The sequence below is a fragment of the Rhinolophus sinicus genome, linkage group LG07, assembly GCF_036562045.2.
Source record: "Rhinolophus sinicus isolate RSC01 linkage group LG07, ASM3656204v1, whole genome shotgun sequence".
In the NCBI taxonomy this organism is placed as follows: domain Eukaryota; kingdom Metazoa; phylum Chordata; class Mammalia; order Chiroptera; family Rhinolophidae; genus Rhinolophus; species Rhinolophus sinicus.
Window position 1 is genome coordinate 29,942,514 of NC_133757.1, and position 17,979 is coordinate 29,960,492.

At 42.2% G+C, this 17,979-nt stretch overlaps 1 long non-coding RNA gene across 2 annotated transcripts; it reads right to left on the bottom strand.

Annotated features, from left to right (window-relative positions):
- Window positions 1–14,004: 14,004 nt before the first annotated feature.
- LOC141572796 (uncharacterized) lies at window positions 14,005–17,548 on the bottom strand. 2 transcript variants are annotated; one of them, XR_012498291.1, is made up of 3 exons: window positions 17,439–17,548; window positions 16,413–16,662; window positions 14,005–15,599 (listed from the first exon to the last, which is right to left on the bottom strand). It is a non-coding gene; the product is annotated as an uncharacterized LOC141572796 (long non-coding RNA). The 2 variants fall into 2 exon arrangements; XR_012498290.1 differs by having other exon boundaries at window positions 14,005–16,327.
- Window positions 17,549–17,979: the final 431 nt, after the last annotated feature.

The window sequence follows — 17,979 nt, forward strand, 5'->3', positions numbered from 1 at the left end:
TATGGTTCTAATAAGAACATATAAGACCTCCAGAGGATTAACTGAAAAAAAAAAAGTGACTATGTTTATATTCCAAGCTAATGAAGTAGGTCACACCAGTTACAGGTTGAGAAGCAAAAGAAGTTTGTCAGGTGTGAGGCATGAAATGAACAAAGGTGTGGAGATGGAAACAAGCCTGCTGTGTGGTTTGTGGGGTGATGAGAAGTCTTATCCCCACAGTGAGAAAGGTTGTGTTGGCCAGTGGCGGTACATGAGCCTGTGTGGGTAAATGAAGTTAGATTATGAATGGGTGACTACAATGGCAGGCCAGGAGTGTGCACATTATTCCCAGGATGCCCATGGCTTTTGGAGTATGTAAGCCCAAGACATGGTGCTGATGGTGCCCTAAAGAATGGGTGGGAGGGGCAGAAACCTGGAGGAGGGAGGCCAGCCGGGGTGGGGTGGGGGTGGGGGTCTTTGGTCCAGGGAAGGCTATCTGATGCCTTGAAGGCAGGGCTTGTATCTTCTTCACCAGGGATTCCTGGCACATACTAGGTGTCTAATAAAGGTTTGTTGACTTGAACAACAGGAATGCTGTCACATGGTGGGAAGGACTCTCAGGGTGGCATGCAGAGTTCTTGATTTCAGAAGTGGGAGACCCAAATTCTGGCACTTCCTGTCTATGTGTTGTTGTGTAACTCATTTCACCTTGTTGGAATTTTCAGTTTCCTTAGGTGCAGCCATTCATTCACCAAACAATTGTTGACCATTAGTCATATTGTGCTAAGTCTCAAAGAGGAGCAACATAGAGCTCCTGTCTTTGAAGAGCTGATGATTTAGTTGGAGAGACAGATGTGTAAGCAAATAACTCATTACTGTGTGGAGTGCACTTTTACAAAGTGTGGTGGGATTCCAGAATGATCCCTAACATTTATAGAGCACGTACCATGCACCAGGCATTGTTCAAAGCTCTTGCAGGTATTGGCTTGTTTAATCCTCATCACAACCTCGTGAGGTAGGTATTTATGCGACCCCCATTTTCCAGAAAGAAAAGGGGTTGAGTAACACAAAGTTAGTTAAGTAACATGCCCAAGTTTCCACAGCTAGTAAATGGCAGAGCCAGGACATAATCTGATTGCCCTGAACCAGATTGAGGGTGGATTGTGGGGAAGGAGGTTGATGTTCATTGAAGGACTCATAGGGATGTGATGTTTGAGCCATGCGGAAGCTAAATAGGTGTTTGATAGATAGGAAAGGGGCAACCAGCAGAGCGAATAGCGTTAGAGTCTAAAAGAGCATTTTGTTTACCTGAAGAGGAGAATAGCACAAGAGACTAGAAAATAGTATGGAACCAAACCATAGTGGGTTTTGAATGCTATATGAGAGAATTTGAACTCTATCCAGAAAGCTTTCTAGTGTTTCCCAAAGTGTACGGAGGAGCTAAAGTTCTGAGAGACATTCATGGGTATGTATTAGTCAGAATTCTCCAGAGAAACAGTACCAACAGATTATCTATCTATCTATCTATCTATCTGTCTGTCTGTCTATCTATCTATCTATCATCTCTCTGTCTGGATTTGTTACAAGGAATTGGAGGCTGAGAAGCCCCAAATTTGCAGTCAGCAAACTGGAGATACAGGAGAGCTGTTGTGTAGTTCTAGCCCAACTCCAAAAGCCTAAGAACAAGGAAAGATGATGGTGTAGGTTCTCGTCTAAAAGCCAGTAGACTTGAGACTCACGCACATTTGGTGTTTCAGTTCAAGTCCAAGGCCAGAAAAGATCAATGTTCCAGCTTACACAGTCAGCCAGAAATTTGTTCTTCCTCACCCTTTGGATTGGATAGGGTGAGCTCGCCCATATTGGGGAGGACTATCTGCTTTACTCAGTCTACCAATTCAAATATTATTCTCACCCAGAAACAGTCTCCTAGAAACACCCAGAATAATGTTTGACCAAATGTCAGGGCTCCCTGAACAAATACCAGAAGCCTTGTGGGAAAATTTCTCCTCATGAAAAAATAATCTCTTCCTCCTCTGCCATATATCAGGCCTGAATGTCTATCAGGCCTGGCACTGCCATCTCACTATTCACCTCACGAGGAAACTGACCATGAGGATGCCAGAGTAGAAAAACCTGAGGAAACGTCTCCGAAGCCGGCCCCACCTCACTGAATGTGTTTTGTGAAGCATCCCCATCTTATTGTTTATCCCAGTTTGGAGTCAAGAGTTTCCGTCACTTGCACCTGTATCCTACCTGATATAATCATAAAATAAGATTGAGAACTAGGCTTAAACAAAGTTAAGGAGGTTTTCTTTATTACAAGACTTCTCAGGGCAACAACATTTATTATGTGGATGTGCATTGCAAACATCTAAAGGTAAGGTATGACGTGCAGCATTTCCCAAACATGCATGACCCTGCAAACCTTTGTAGAGAAGCCCAGGAGACTAATGTTCCATAGACATGCTATATAGGCAGTGAGACTTTAAAGCAGGTAGATAGCATTATGTGCTTAGTAAACTCCACCCTTTCCTTCTCCAGCCACATCAAAAATTATGTCTCCTGTAATCATAAAATTTAAGGCAACTCAGAAGTAGCTCCCCAGAAAAAGATTGCAAGCCCTGACTTAGTCTACCAATTTCTTAGTCTCCTACCAGTTCTCAAATTCTGTGGGGCTTGTATAATTTGATATATTTGTCTGTGAGCATTGAACAAAATTTCCCTTCTTTTTTTAGTCACTTGCCAACATCTGTGAATGAAGTTGAAGTGATATATATATCTATATCACATGTGCTCAACCAGTCTTATTATGGAGTGAATTATTTAAAATAACCCACTGAGTGAATCCCTGCTCAGTGGGTCTCTGACTAACATTCAAGTTTTACTAAAGCTCTGAACATTTTTTTAATTTCTGTTATTTATTTTTTTCCAACAGGGAAATGGCTTGAGGCCACAAAGGAAAGTATTAGAATGTTTTCTCTGCAGTTAGTGACAGGAGAGACAAACGGTGTAAAATAGAAGAATCTATTCCTTCCCAGATGGGAAAAATTGTTTCTGTGGCTTTTCTTGATCTATGTTAAATTCATTATGGTTTTCAGACTAAAACCACTTTCGCCCTAAGAAGCAAAAGGGAAAAAGAAGAGAAAAATATGTGGCAGATCTTTGCATTAAGTGATTGTGCCCCCTGGAGAACTGTGCAACCTTGGGCAGCCCATTAACCTCAGTTCCCCTCTCCACACTAGGGGCTGCTAACTGTGACCTCCCAGGCACAGCATGACATCGATGTGAACAGAGGGATGTAGTGAACAGCAGAGCTCCTGTGAGGATGAGGTGACATGTCGCTGCTGTTTTCTGCCCTCACGTTATGCTGTGGTGAAGTCACTCACTGCAAAGAAGAACCTGGGCTCCAGGACACAAAGGTATCTGCGATAGGTGGTGGTTTGTTATGAATGGGGGCCATGGAGAGAGACACTTGCTCTATCACAGTCTCTCCTTTGTTAGAAGGAAGGCCCCATGCCTACCCCAAAACCCAAACCTCAAAGTCCTCCCTCCACTGGGATCCTCTGTAATCCTTAGAGGACTGTACTGCTCAGCTGAGGCCTCATGTTGTCCACTCCTGGGATCCCTTACTTCTCTGTTTACTGAAGCCAAATCAATATGGGAGTTGCTTTAAAAAGCCCAACTCAGGCCAGACGAGTGGACTTTCATTGCAGGGCAACGATTGCATGTTTTTTTTGACCAGGTAATTATCGGTTATAGGACAATGAGGATGCCTCTTTGTATCAATCAACAAAGTGAAATTAAAAATTAACATGCTCCTGTTTATTCAACTGTAATCTTTGAATCAGTCAATACCCAGGGCTGTGCCAGTAACCTGATTTGAGGGTGGCCACAGATTCTGCTGGGGGACCAGCCCAGTTAAACAGTTAAGGCTGAGACCAGTTGAGCAAGACTGGGATTAAATATGTCTGGGAGGTGGATATCCACAAAGTGCTTAGAGTTTTCTTGCAGGGGCTGACATTTGTGGTGCTGGGTGTGCTTGGTTGGAGAGGACCCACAGCCCTAGTGTTCTCAGGTGGCATTTATTCCAGCTGTCTATTCCAAGAAAACCCAAAGTCACCAGGCAACACATTTTCCTTTTTCTCTTCTCTTTTCTATCCCTTTCTCTCTTCCCAACCCAAGATGGCTGCCAGTCAGGTGGAGGTGTGTGGGCAGGAGGCAGGGAGGGAGCTGGTCAGTGCTGGTGGGAGACTGAGGTGCAACTATCTGAATCTGGGGATGACTCATTCCACGCCCTCTGTTCATTTTGAGGGTTAAAACACCTGTGAAAAGGGGATGATGATAGAAAGTTTAGTTACAGTTTAGTATTTTAAATATCTCTATGAGCACCATTCCTAGTACATACTGAGCAATCAACAACTATTTGGTGAATGAAGGAAATAATGAATGAGTGAACTAGGACCACGGAAGACTGGGAATTAGGAACAGGAATTTTAATTTATATGGAGAGAGACAGAGAGACAGAGAGACAGAGAGAAAGAGATTATAGAAATCTTTGCACTTACTAAGTTTACTCATTCATGTATTGATGTATTGTTGGGATTTTTTTTAAACAATGTGAGTGTACCACATTTGTAATTAGAATAAATTAGTAAGACATAGAAATATTTATTGTGCTCTTAGTATATCTCAGGAACCATCTAGACCCTGGGGATACAGAGATGAGTAAGTAGTAGAAGTAGATGCTGCACTTAGGGGCCAAGTTCAACAAGGGAAGATCAGACAGGCACTCACTTAGCAAAGTAGGAAGTGCTCAGAATTTGCTGAAATATTACCTTAAAAAAAAAAAAGTTAAGATGAAAAAGTGCTTGGTGTCACCAAGTATAATTACCCTGCAGCATGGTTCCAAAGTACAGGGAGGGCACTTCTTGCCTGAGAAGGAGGTGGTGACGTTTTTCCCTGGCCTAGGAAACCCTAGCCTGGTTGTGGCCTCCAGGACGGCCTCTGTGCCCGCCTATCTGGTCAGATTCAGCCTCTCCCCTGGCCTCACCAGCATCCTCCCAGTGGCCCTCAGCCTTGAGGGTACAAGGAGCAGGGTCCCAGGGGAAGATAGATGTGGGAGGGAGCTCCCAGCACAGAGAGAGAAGCAAGACTCATTGACCAAACACAGTGTTTGTGCAAGAAGGGCCTTAGGAATATCAGTGCTAACACCTTTGTTTTATGGAAGATGAAACAGAGGCCAGTGAGGCTAAAGGCTTGCTTGAGGTCACACAAGCAATGTCAGGGTTGTGAATGTCAGGGCTGGAGCTGGAACCCAGGTTTCTGCTCCCCAGGCTTAGGGGTCAGCTGCTGCTCCAAACACCCCTTGCCTCTTACTGGGATGGCCAATTTCCTCTCTCCCCTCCCATCATCACAGCAGCCTCCAAATGTGTTTGCCTGGCCCTGAGCTTGGTCCGTGTTCCCAGGCTAAAGATTTTACCCCTGGAAGCCTGGGTCGGGGCTGCGAATTCAGATGCTCAGCCTCAGCCAGGTGGAATGCTTTTAACCACCAATGAGAGTCAAGCCAGTGAGGTCTGAAAGGTGGTTGCGAGAGGAACCACACAGCAGTACCCTCATGTTTGGCAGGCGGAGGGCTAGCATGAATAGCCTTGGGGATAGGTAGGGTGTTTGTGTGTGTGTGTGTGTGTGGGTGGGGGTGTGTGTAATTATACACACATCTATGTTGGCATAAGTAGATATGGATTAAGTGTGTGTGTGCATGCAGCTATTAAAAAGAGTTTTAGGTCCATCCATATGTCATGAGTTGAAGGAATGCCCCCAAAAGAGTGTTAAGTTAATGCAAGTTGCTGAAAAAAACAAGTTTGCAAATGATGCTATTTCTAAACCTGAAAATCTTTGATGACTGTTTATATGTTTGCATCAGTTTAGAGAAAGATACAGAATGATACACCCCATGTTGCTAACATTGATTACATTGAAGGATCAAGATTATTACTTTAAAGTGATTATCTCTGTAATATTTGCCTTATGACAGAAAGCCTGTTACCTTTGTAATTATTTAAAAAACTTGCATAAAATAGAAAAGAAGAAAGTGTGTGTCATTGTGTGTGCATGTGAGTGTTAATGTGTGTACATGTGTGTACACATGTATATATGTGTCTGAGTGTTCATGTGAGTGTGTGTGTATGTGTATCTATGGGAGAAGAAGTCTCAAGGGAGAGCAGTACTTTCGGTGCAAATTCCAGACACTGGTCACATCCTTCAACCCTTGTACTTTGGAAAGAAGCCTCAAGGATGTACACTTTACTTGAAAGTTTTTAAATAAACATCACCTGCATGGCAGGTGTGTGCTATTTCAGGGCTCCTACTGTGTTTCCCCCAAAATAAGACCTAGCTGGACAATCAGCTCTAATGTGTCTTTTGGAACAAAAATTAATATAAGACCCGGTATCATATCATATATATTATATTATATTGTATTATATTATAGTCCTGGTCTTATAGTAAAATAAGACCTGGTATTGTACTATATTATATTATATAATATAATATAATATAATATAATATAATATAATATAATATAATATTATATTATATTATATTATATTATATTATTATATGAGACCCAGTCTTATATTATAGTAAAATAAGACCGGGTCTTATATTGCTTTTTGTTCCAAAAGACGCATTAGAGCTGATTGTCCAGCTAGGTCTTATTTTCGGGGAAACATGGTAGCTTAACTAAGTAGCTTTGGCCATGTTACAAATGGAACAGCCGACAGCACTGGTGGTTTAGAGCCTTCTCCAGGAAAATCCACATCCCCTTGTACAGTATTTGTGAGGCACCTCCAGTGTGCAGAGCACTCTGTGCAGTAAGAAATCATTTTTCTGGGAGGACAGCTGCACAGAGAAGAGAGCTTAGAAATCTCAGCCTATGTAGGTCAAATGCCTAGGCAGAACCATTTCTCTCTCTCCCTGTCTCTCTCTCTCTCTCTCTCTCTCTCTCTCTCTCTCTCTCTCTCTCTCTCTCTCTCTCTCACTCTCACTCTCTCTCTCACTCTCACTCTCACTCTCATTTCCCAGGCATCAGGATTTATTAATTGACTTGAGTAAGGCTCAGTGTGGTTATGGCTGGTTTCTGTGATGACCTGGAGTTTTAAATTCCCATCTAGAGCTGCAACAGTTCATTCTTACCAGCTGGGGCTTAGAATGACTTTTTAGAATGTTGGGTGGGTTGCTGTGTGTGTGTGTGGCAAACACTTGGATGTTCAGTTGTATGAAGTCATTTCTATTTTCTCCTTCTCACATGGATATAGCCCAGGTGGTTATTCACACTGAGAAAATATCAGAGTGAAAATAGATTTGGGAGTCATCGCTCCTGCTCACTCTGTGATATAAGAATCAATTACTGAACTTCCAATTTCAATACTTTTGGTGCAAATTCTAGACACTGGTCACATCGTTTCTGGTAGGAACCAGAAACTCCGTGTCTCTTAAGGCCATCCATTGACACTCCAACACTTGTAAGTGTGAGACCATTCATCCTTATTCAGAGTGCAACCTTCCTTAGATGGGGTAATATGCTGTCATCCTGTCACTGGCATTTGGAATTTTCCCCTATACTGCCTCTCCTTGATGCAGTGGCCTCTGTTCCCATAGAATAAAAGAGTAAGGAAGGTGGATTTGAATGAGATTATCAGTAAGGTTTCTTACAATTTAGATTTCTTTTCCAATTGTGATACATCTTTGTAATGAGTCAAGAATCTGTGTTCACAAGTAACAAAAACTCTGTGGATGTCTTCAGGTGTCCATGAGCTTCCAGTAAGTGTCTGTCAATGAAGTATTAATGTCTGATAGGCAGTGTTGTCATTCTACACAGCCATTCCATTCCTCTTCTCTACTGACAACCCCCCAGTGTGGCCAGCCCCAAGTAATAAATCTAAGATTGTGGTAACTATCTGTTTTGGGGGTCCCAAGACCAACCCAAAGTCCAGTGATTTGCTAGGAAGACTTACAGGACTCAGTATATATGTACACACAGATAAGATTTATTATAGTGAAAGGCTACAAAGTCAAATCAGCAACAGGAAAAGGTGCATGGAACAAAGTCCAGAGAAACCCAGGCACAAGCTTCCAAGCTTCCCAGAGGAATCACACAGGACATGTTTAATTCCTCCAATGAGTTATGATAATAAGGTGACATATTATCTATCAGTGAAGTTCTTCAGAGACTCAGTGCCCAAGGTTTTTATTGGGGGCTAGTCACAAAGAGATTACTTTCCTAGCACATAACAGCATTCCAGAATCCCAGAAGGAAAGCCGGTGTTCAACATAAACCATATTATTTGCACACATAGTTTTGGCACAGTGAACTACTCTTATAAGTTCTGGGAATGGTGGGAACTCTCTCCAAATCCAAGTTCCCAGATGCCAACCAAGAGCCAATCTTATAAGTAGACCTTCCTAAAAATAACAGTCTCAGGCCTGCTACGTTAACTCTTTTCTGCATACTATCAATTCTTCTTTGTCTGATACTTGATTTGTCAGCCTCCTTTGCAGCTATGAATAGCCATATGACTCAATTCTGACCAATAACTTGCAAGGGGAGAGTATTTTGATAATATTCGGAGCTGTAGTAGCCATCTTGTGACAAGTACAGGGAAAAAACCCAAATACATGAAAGGTGGAATAGGGACAAGGGAAAAGAAACTACGTTTTTAATAATATCTTCATACCAATGCACCATTGTGGGAACAAAACATCTCCACACTTTTTTTATGTGAGATAATAAAATGTCTTTATTGCTTAAATAATTGTTAATTGGATCAAGTTGAATACAGGTTAAATGTATTCCTAAGTCATATAATGTGTATTCTTTGTTATGGGCTAAATTGTTCTTCCCCCCCACCCCCCAAATTCATGTGTTGATCTCCTAACTTCCAGTGCTTCCGAATGTGATTGTATTTAGAGATAGATACCCAAAGAGGTTTAAAGAGGTTATTAAGTTAAAAAGAGGCCATCAGGGTGGGCTCTAATACAATATGACTGGTGTCCTTGTAAGAAGAGAAAATTTGGACATAGACATGTTTAGAGGGAAGATGATGTGAGGACACAGTGTGAAGGAGGCCATTAGCACATGAACGAGAGAGGTCTCAGAATAAAGCAAACCTACTTATACCTTGATCTTGGACTTTTAGCCTCCAGAACTGTGAGGAGATAAATTTCTGTTAAGATATGCAGTCTGTGGCATTTTGTTGTGAGAGCCCTAGCAAACTAATAGTCTTTCCATGTATGGATATAGATAGGGTAAATATAGCCAACTATAACTGACAAAAGCAAGAATTTAGAAGCAATAGTCAGATCCCGTGTCATACAATTCTCAGGAAGGAGAAGAATCCAATAGGGTGAAGCGAGAGGATAGATTAGCCAAATGCCTTCACAGGAGAACTGGCTACACACACTCAATCTCATCTTCCAGAGGCTAAAGCTTCTGTATAATTGTACTAATTACAATGAGATAGTAATGAGACATAATAGGTAAATGGTGAATGGAGATAGGACATCTGGTGACCAAAGGCTGATGGACAAAGGAGAGGAGAAGGGAGGCGCCTGTTGGAAAGTCCTGGAGAAGGAGCAGAGGCAGAGAGAAAAGAAAGACACTATTGCTGTAGATAAGCCAGGTCCCTCTTTGTGTCACTAGGCCTTGGACAGACCACAGCAGGATATCTTAGGTTGGTGCAAAAGTAATTGTGGTTTAAAAGGTTACAAATAATTGCCAAACCCGCAATTACTTTTGCACCAACCTAATAGATATATGTATGTGTGTATATATATATATAATTTCCCCCAAAATAAGACCTAACAGGAAAATAAACCCTAGCATGATTTTTCAGGATGCGCGTAATATAAGCCCTATTCCAAAACTATGCCCCAGTTAAGATCGTCAGCCAGATAGACGCATTTAATATGTCCATTGCAACACATGACGGATGCATTGAATTATAAAATAATAATATTAACATATAATTAAATATAAATAAACAATATTATTGACATTAATACTTAAAATAAATGATAATATAAATTATAATTATTTGTAAATACCCAAGCAAGCACCTTTGGACCCGAGGTAAATGCCTGTGTAAACAGATGAACTTGAGACTTATTGCCAAATGACCAATCGGAATACATACACAATGCACAAATAACGTGTGCACTTGATAACGAATGGATGTGGTTGTGTCTAATATGAATCTTCATAATTCAATGCGTCATGTGTTGTAATGGACATACTTCATGCACTTGTGTGAAATAAAGGAACGTTTTCTGAATTTTGGTGCTTGTAATTTTTTGTTGCTTTTGTGTAGACCGTCATTCTTAACTGTCATCATTTTTGTTGCCATTCCTGTCACGTAAGTCTTCAATTAACACTTGATTTAATGGTAGATTTAAAGGGAATAGTATTTTGACCCCCATACAAGATGAGTGCAAAAAGAAAGAGCTATTCCATCAAGTACAAGAAAGGAATTGTGGAAGACTCCTGGAGCAAGAATCTTACGGCTTTCTGCAAAGAGAAGTTGGATCTCCAAATGGTCCAAAAATGGCGAGCAGAGTACGATAACCTCAGACAACAGGTGGACGAGGGAAATGCTAAGAAGTACAAGTGTGGATCAGGTTGGCAACCATTATTTCAGCTGGAAGACATCATCTGTGAATGGATTGCTGACAGGAGAGCAAAGGCTTTGGTTGTACGCACGGCTGATATTCAAGCATTTGCCCTTGCAATGGCACCACAGTTAGAAATATCCCCAGAAGAATAAAAGCATCACAACACTGGCTGGATGGCTTCCTTCAGTGATATGAACTGTCTCTAGGATTGAACAACACTGTTCAAGCTGGAAGATACTGAAGTTATTAAATGTGCACTTACATTCAAGTCCTTTGTGGATAGCATCTACTTTTCTAAATACTAACTCTCCAATATGATTGCTATAGATGAAACTGCAGTGTTTATGGGCCAAGGATCTCAAGTGACAATTGATCAGAGGAGTGCCTTGTCAATCTACATTCCCTCCAATGGTTACGAAAATGCACATGTTACCTGTATTTTGGCAATTCATCTGGATGGAAAGAAAGCCCCACCTCTAATCATCACTAAGGGTAAGAAAGATAAGGTTGAACATGTTTCAGGCATTTATGTTCATAAAACCGAAAAAGCCTGGTGCACACAAGCAGTTATAAGGAAGTGGGTCGATTTAATGCTCTCACTTGTTTTGCGAGGTGGCCCAAGAGGTCTACTAGTCTGGGATTCAGCCAGCACTCACCATGCTAAAGACATGAAGAACTTCCTTGCAGAGAGAAGAATAGATCAAATAATTATTCCCGCAGGAATGACTGCCTATCTCCAGACTTTTGATATTGAGATAAACAAGCCATTCACGGATGATTTGCGCATGGAAATCAATGACTACATTGAAAATAGAATTGAGAGAAATCAATGTGGAAACTTTGTGAAGCCTACCCTGCTAGAGGTCATGACTTGGGTGAAGAATTCATGGGATAAAATCACTGACAGCTGTGTCGCCAACGAACAGGCTACGTGGACAAGAAGTGCTCATTTAAGGAGAGCTCTATTGCTGGACATGAGAGATTGGGGCCAATGGTTCTACAGGAAATGGAGTCGCAAGAAATTCAAGCTGGAATTCCAGTATTGGAGAGTTATGACGATATTCCAGAAGAAGATGTCATGGCTGTATTTGAATAAATGTAGATTTTTGTACATGAATAAATATAGATTGTTGTACATGAAAAAATAAGACATCCCCTGAAAATAAACCCTAGTGCATCTTTTGGAGCAAAAATTAATATAAGACCCGGTCTTATTTTCAGGGAAATATGGTACACACACACACACACACACACACACACACATATGCTTTCTCCAGAGGCAAAGGCTCTCAGGTGGAAATCAAGTGAAAGCAGTTACTACTGTGTGGCCTATGGCTTGTTACTAGGGATTATGGTCAATTTCATTTGGGATGCCTGGGTTATGTCCTTCTGGTAAGACTTCCTTTGGTCCTGTTGATTTGGGGCTGTTTGAGGATACTGTGTGGCCCAAGATTATTGACTAAGGTATGAGTGAATCAGAGTAGCCACAAACTCAACTGAAATTAATGTAAGCAAAAGAAGAAGAAGGAGGAAGAGGAGGAGGAGGAGGAGGAGGAGGAGGAGGAGGAGGAAGGAGAGGAATAGGGGAAGAAAAAGAAATTTACTGGTTTATGTAATTGGAAGGTTCAGAGCTGCTGGTGGCTTCAGGGACACTGGATCAAGGGGCTCATCAAAGTTGGGTTTCTTTTTCCACCTATCTTCCCACCTTGTATCTATAAGGCTTCATTCCTCTGCTGGTTACTCCTGCCAAAAGTTAATCCAATCATGAGCAAACAATCAGACAGACCTAAATTCAAGAACTTCTATAAAACAACTGGCCTATATTTTTTAAAAATGCCAATGTTATGAAAGACAAAGAAAGGCTAAGGAGCTCTTCAAATTAAATAAGAGTCTCATTTTCAGTTATGAAAACTAAATGCAACATGCCAATGTGGGTTTTCATTAGATCTTGGATGGGAAAAAATTGTTATATACTGTATACTAGGTAATAGTATTGTTTCAATGTTAAACTTCCTGGAATTTGATTTTTATATTGTGGTTATGTAAAAGAATATCCTTGTTCTTAACAGATACATCCAAAGTATATAGGGATAAAGGATCCATATGTCTACAGCTTACTCTCAAATACAGTAATAATTACAGTAACAATAACAAAAATGCAGAGAATATGCAGAGAAGGGGAAGAGAAAAAAGGGAATGATAAAGCAATTTTGGCAAAATGTTAATCTAGGTGAGGAGCATACTAAATTCTATTGTACTATTCTTGCTACTTTTCTGTAAGTTTGAATATGTTTGGAAACTTAAATTTAAAAATTAACAAAAAAGGTATTGACAGCTGACCTCTATATAGACTCTCAATGTTCATGTAGCAATTTCATGGAAGAGTCATTGATTAGCCTGGATCTTGTGCTCATTTCATTGAGACCTGGGACAGACACTGTAACCGACAGCCTCACCAGAGACTTTATGAAATGGGGAGGAATTCCCCAAGAATCCACAAGAAAGAATGTGGGAGAGTGTGCTGGACATAAAAAAAATGACAAGCAACACATCCATCATCACCCTGTCTCAGTCTTCTCTCTTCCCACAGCTTCCAGTCTTCCAGATCCTATTCTGTTGGTCTCCCAATGTTCACTTGCTGCCTGGCCCCATCTTCCCAGGCCATTCCTCCCTCCAAAATGGCACCAGACAGAGGCAAAGTCCTTTCAACAATCAGCTGCACACTTGGGTCTTTTGGGGGTTCCTTGCTCCTCTCATCATACCCATCTGGACTTCATTCCTCTTGGTCCTACTCTCTCTTAGTTCATTGATGAAGAAATCCGTGTTCATGGGCAAGTATTACCAAGGGTTATATGTGTGGTCTCACCCTCTGCTTACAGATTCACATTTTGACTGGGCCTTAATCCAGGCAATAAAAGCCAATGGCAGGATTTTCAAGCATAAGAAGTAACATGGGGCAGGTGGGCCTCTTGCTTCTTTTCCACCCCACTGTGTTGGTGGTTTTTTCCTTTATCTCAGGCCAGGGTTTCTGACAGGGGCTGACTGCTGTCCCTCTCAGTTGGAGGAAGCCAGGGGAGCCAAAAGGAACCAGGCCAACATCACTTCATTTCCCAACAGACAATTTTTACAATTGATTTGTTCCCAAGCAGTAAAGCAGAGTTAGCAAAGAGCTTGCTGGAACTGAGTCAGTGCAGTCTTGGCATGGGTACCTCTGCATTCAGCCTTCTTGAGAACAAGGCAGGATTGAGGGAACCCATCTACTGAGGGCAAAACTAGTACGAAGCAATGAAGAGAATGCATTCATTCATTTTTCATGCATCTATTCACTCATGTATTCGTTCAGGAAAGGCAGAACAGCATAGAGGTTAAGGTAGGCCCACATGAACATTCTCGAAGGTTGTGCTGTGTTCTGCACAACTCCAGGGGGTGCTATTCACAGGGACCATATGTGGTAGCCCTAGGTTAGCGGCATTTGAGCTGGGATTGCATTGCTTCGCTTCAAATCTGTCTCGACCACCTCCACCTGTGTGACCTTGGGCTAGATTCTACATGTCTCTGATTTAGTGACCTCATATATAAAGTGAGGATACTCCCTGCCTCCTAGGGGTTGTTGTGAAGGTTAAATGACTGAATACATCTTCAGTAGTCTGAATAGTTTAAATAGCATTGCAGTGATCTGTTCCTATAGTGGCGGTAGAATACTGTTGGGAAACCATCTGGGTCTGGGGCACTTCTGTGTGTTTTTTTCCTTCCAGGCATTTTAAAAGCAAATCCCAGACATAGCATATTATTTCACCCATAACTACCTCAGTATATGTCTATAACGAGAAATAACTAAAACCAAAAAACCCCCAAACAAAATACAACCTACCCACATACAATGCCATTATCACATAAATATAATTTATTCCTAAATGTCACTAATATCAAGTTCATATTCAAATGTTTGTCTCAATTGCTTTTCTGTTTATCCCAAATGTGTTTATTAAGGTGGTTTCCCACTCATCCTGATGCAGGAGGCTTTTAAAGTTGCTGCTTCTGTCTAAGGGGCATCCTTCTGGAAGCTTTGCATTTCCTCCTGTAGGCTGGCAGGGACAGTGGAGCAGCCAACACACAGAACCCACCTCTGTGCGTGGCTACAGGAGTGGTGATTTGATAGCATCTGGGCAATTCACGCCCATTATAGGAATGGAGGCTGTGCGAGAGGCACCTCTTCCTGTGTTTCTTCTTCTCTTCTGCACAGGGATAGAGGGATGAAGGCGAGCTTTTGTGAGAGGCATGTTCTTGTAGGGAGTTCGTTAATGCCGGAAAGCTCAACCACTTTTCATAGTCGGTTTTCAAATCAGAATCTCAGGCCCTCCCACAGTGTGTGCTTCATATTTTATCTGACCTGTGGTATCTGACTACAACCCCCTTCCCACACACTGTGGAAAGCCCTGGTGTCCTGTGCCTTTCTCTGGAAAGGACTCACGGTGACCTCTTGCCCTAATTTCCTCTTTTTGTAATGTCTCAACATCCGCTTCTCAAGGCTACTTGCTTTTCTCTTGATGTTCCCACCCACACATGGAATATGCCCATTTCCCTTCATTTCCTCAAAACACTGCTTGCACATAGCTCTCAGGGGATTCAGAGGAAATGAGAAGCAGGGGTGGTATGGCTAGAGAACTTGTTAAACTGTAGCAACACAGCACAAAACACACATCCTGGTTCTTACATGTCCTTCTACGATCCCTGTCACCTGAGACTTCTCCTTGTCTTTGCTTCTCCAGGAATCCTGGCCTCTTGCCATGTTCTGGGCCCCCTCTCTACTCCCATTCTAGCAATGTCTCCCCATGCTTGTGCTTCCTCATGCTTTCCTTTGAGGTTGCCCATGGTGACGTCAACTTCTTACATTGTTAGGTCAGGAACCTAGTTCCCTTGGTCTAACTCTTCCGTCTCTGGACCACTTCTTACTACAATGAAAAGGCCATCAGAGTGTTTTGTTAAACCAAAGTCAGAGTTCACCACTTCCCAACTCCTATTTCTACATTATCTATAGCACAATTCTTTGCCTAGACTATCACGGTAGCCTTTACCTGGCCTCTCTAACATCATTCTTGGTCCTCTCCAACTCAGACTTTTCTAAAGCCAGAGTGATTTTTCCGAGACACTAATCTGTGATCACACTGCTGCCATGTTTAAAATACATCAGTGGTGTCCCATTGTGCTTTAGACAACGTCCAAAACCCTCAATATGCTCACAGCCTCTGCCTGAGCCCAGCCCTGCCCACCCTCACCTTCATCTCATGTTACTCTCCCTCATGCTTTCTCCATCCACTGGTTTTCCTTCAGTTTTTTTCAAATGCTTCCAGTTCTCTCTAGTGGCCAGACCTTGGTCATGCTTTTTCCTCCACCAGCTCTGCTTTCCTCCACCACCTCTTACTCCTCCTTTGATTGTCTGCTTAGAGAGAACTTTCCTGGCCCCTGCTGGCACCCTTTTGTAGTACCTATTAATTACTCTTATAATTGTTTGTCTAATTTCTGCCATCCGTGCTAGAGTGTGGGTTACGTAAGGCAGGAACCATGCCTGCCTTGTTCATTACTCTATCTTCAACCTCCAATGCAGTGTCTTGTACAAATACTCAGTGAGTAATTATAAGTTCAATTGAACATCTAAAGGATGCCACTGGTGCCATGGTTACTGGTGATAATGAAAAAAATCCCAGTAACTCAGAAGTGAAATCATCATCCTGTTAAGTAAATCAACAATGCCACATTACACTCACCTGCAGATGCTATGATTCTGACATTTCAAAGGGGAAAAAGGGGCGGGAGGAAGTGCATCCAAAGCCCAGCTGGTGCTTACGGAAACATTGCTTTGCGATGTTACTTTCTTCACCCAGGAGAGACTATTTCTTATGCTACATTTCTAGAATTATACAGTTGCATGCGTAATGCCTCAGTTCCTGCTGATGAAGTGATTTCTGCAGAGAATTGGCTGCCTTCCAAGAGGAAGGGCGGGCTCCTGAGATGCTTCTGAAAAAGATGAAAGAATTTCCAAAATCGCAGCTTAATGTTATACCACATATGGGATTTTCAAATTCACAGCTGGTTGGATAGTCATTTCCGGCTTCAAGCCATTTGACTTACTGTCTCCGTGGCTTCAAGCACCCAGAGCTTTATTTATCTCCTGGTGACCAAGGGGTTTCTCTGCCTTTTTCACCCCCAGTTCCTCCCGCCTGCTGAGTATTTCCAGTTGTGTAATACGAGCATTTGATTACGTGTCCACACGGACTAGGCGCTCCGTGGAGGTGGTACCACCTCTGTGCTTTGTCCCTTTGATCCTGCAAACAGTAGCTGGATCTTAATATGTATCATTGAATAAATGACTCCCCAATCGATTGGTTGATTGCCAATAAAAAAAGCATACAGGAGAGAATCACCATTCGATACAAAAGACAATATTGATACCAACATAAACCCTCCCTTAAATATGCTCAGTCATGTCCGTATTACACACTCTTCCTCTTCCAGTCACTATTGCTACATAACAAACTACCCCAAAACGTAGTGGCTCAGAACAACAACCTCTTCTATTGTGCTCACAGAGTCTCTGGGTCAGAATTTTAGACAGAGCACAAAGGAGATGGCTTGTCTCTGCCGCATGACATGTGGGCGCTCAGCTGAGAAGACTCAAAGGCTGGCGTGACTGAACAGGTCGGGGTGTAACCATCTGGAGATGCCTTCACTCCCATGTCTGGTGCCTTGGCTCCTATGACTTGAAGACCAGGGCTGCAGATCAGAGCACTTACCTGGGCCTTTCCATGTGTCTTGGGCTTCCTCACAGTGTGGCAGTCTCAGGGTAGGTGGACTTCTTACATGGCTGTGCGTCGTCCCGGGAGCACAGCAGAGGCTGCATCACTTTTCATGACTCAGCTCCAAAGGTCACAGAGTATCACTTCCTGCCATACTCTGTTAGTCAAAGCAGTTCACAAGGCCATTGAGGTCAAGAGGAAGGGAAATCAACTCTGTCTCCTGATGGAGGTGGGGCAACCTTGCATTATGGGAGAGAGAATGTGGGGCAGGAGATAGTTTTATAGCCATCTTTGAAAAATACGGTCTGGTGCACTCCCTCAAGCTTTCCCTGTTGATAGGTGGGAAACCTGTCAGGCATAGGGTGTTGGAGGAAGGACCGCAGCCAAGGTAATCTCATGCTCATATGAGTCTTTCTTGGGGTTTATTTTTTTTCTTTTCAAGCAGAGGTCCCTGTTTTTATCTTCTTAATCACGATTGATTTTTGGCGTTAAGAAATGATTTTTTTTAGATGCAAATAGATAGGCAAGATGAGACCAA